Source organism: Pan paniscus, chromosome 10, assembly GCF_029289425.2.
Source record: "Pan paniscus chromosome 10, NHGRI_mPanPan1-v2.0_pri, whole genome shotgun sequence".
Classification (NCBI taxonomy): domain Eukaryota; kingdom Metazoa; phylum Chordata; class Mammalia; order Primates; family Hominidae; genus Pan; species Pan paniscus.
The window spans coordinates 111,656,478-111,658,204 of record NC_073259.2 but is presented as its reverse complement, the minus strand read 5'-3'; the positions used below and the strand labels follow the sequence as shown (position 1 = coordinate 111,658,204).

Genomic DNA, 1,727 nt, shown 5'->3' with positions numbered 1-1,727 from the left:
CAACATCACTAAACACCAGGGAAAGGCAAATCAAAACCACAGTGAGATACGTCCTCACAACTATTACGATGGTTATTATAAAAAGCATGAAACAAAAGGCAACAAGTATTGGCAAGGATGTGGAGAAAAGGGAACAACTGTACACTGTTGGTGAGAATGTAAATTGGTATAACTGCTGTAGAAAAAAGTATGGAGGTCCTTCAAAAATTAAAAATATAACTACCATATGATCCATTAATCCTACTTCTGGTTATATATCCAAAAAAATTGAAATTAGGATCTTAAAGTGATCTCTTCACTCTCATGTTCACTGCAGCATTATTCACAATAGCCAAGACATGGAAGCAACATAAACATCCATCAATGGATGAATGGATAAAGAAAATGTGGTATATACATACACTGAAATATTACTCAGCCCTTAACAAGAAGGAAATCTTGTAACTTGTGACAACATGGATGAACCTAGAGGATATCATGCTAAGTGAGATAAGCTAGACACAGAAGAACAGATACTATATGATCCCACTTATATGAGGAATATAAATAGAGTGGAATGGTGGTTGTTAAGGGTTGGAAGGATGAGAAAATGGGAAGGTATTGTTCGCAGGGTACAAAGTTTTGGTTACGAAAGATGAAAACATTCTAGAGATTTAGTGCCTAAACAATAACATAATATATGCTTAAACATTGCAAAGACAGGAGATCTTATGTTAAGCGTTCTTATCACAAAAAAGAGGGGGGAGAAAACTTTTGAAGATGATGAGTATGTTTATGACACTGATTGTGGTGTTGGTTTCATGGATTGTACTTATCTTCAAACTCATCAAGTTGTGTACATCAAGAATGTCCAGGTTTTTGTATGTCAGTAATATCTCAATGAAGTGATTTTTAAACAGAACGAAAGAACATAAAACAAAAGAACCAATCTTGAGTTTGTTCCAGCATAGATGAATGATAGACCAAAGTCATTAAATCTAAAACATTTCTGAATGCAAAAGTTTTATCCTGTGTGTGTGTGTATGTGTGTGTGTGCTTGTGTGTTTGTGTATTGGAATATAACCAAGTGTCCACCTTGGCAATGAACAAAAAAGTAGCCAGTACAAAAAAGTTTTCAGCTTTGGTAATTGAGTGTTAACTGCGCATATGCTTGCTAATTTTTTTTTCTTTTCTTTTTTCAGAAAGAATCAGAAGCAATCAAGGTGTTACAAGTCCTGATTATGCAGAGACATTAATCACGTACCATATGAACTTCAATCATCGTATTAGAATCTAACCTCCAAAAGGAGGAACAGGTAAAAGTTATCCCACCTGATGATACCCACTGCTTGCTAATTCTAGGTTAGTTAATGCTGGGAAACTTTTATTTAAAATGATGATTTTGATTTTAGAATATAGTGTGGTCACATTAAGCAAATGTGAATTTAAAATAGTGTGATATAATAGTGTTAAGATTTCATTTCATGCAAAATAAAAAAAAATCCTTCCATCCGGAATTAAAAGCAAACTCATTGAGTACTATCTAATTTCTAAAGAAACAGGCTGCGCAAATACAAATTGCATTTGCAGTTGAGCCCCATGGCTGCACCCATTAGCTAGTGAGCAGAACCACTTGTCATCCTTTGCCAGAATTAGCCTTGAGTTATCAGAGTTTTGGATCCCAAGAGGTCTTCAAGAATGCAAAGTTTACATAAAATGCAACCATGCTGCAATTCATCTTTCCCCCT

The 1,727-nt window shown here is 34.8% G+C and overlaps 1 non-coding gene across 1 annotated transcript; it reads right to left on the bottom strand.

Annotated features, from left to right (window-relative positions):
* Nucleotides 1–1,186: 1,186 nt before the first annotated feature.
* Nucleotides 1,187–1,318, bottom strand: LOC112436786 (U8 small nucleolar RNA). Its single transcript, XR_003025478.1, has one exon. It is a non-coding gene; the product is annotated as a U8 small nucleolar RNA (small nucleolar RNA).
* Nucleotides 1,319–1,727: the final 409 nt, after the last annotated feature.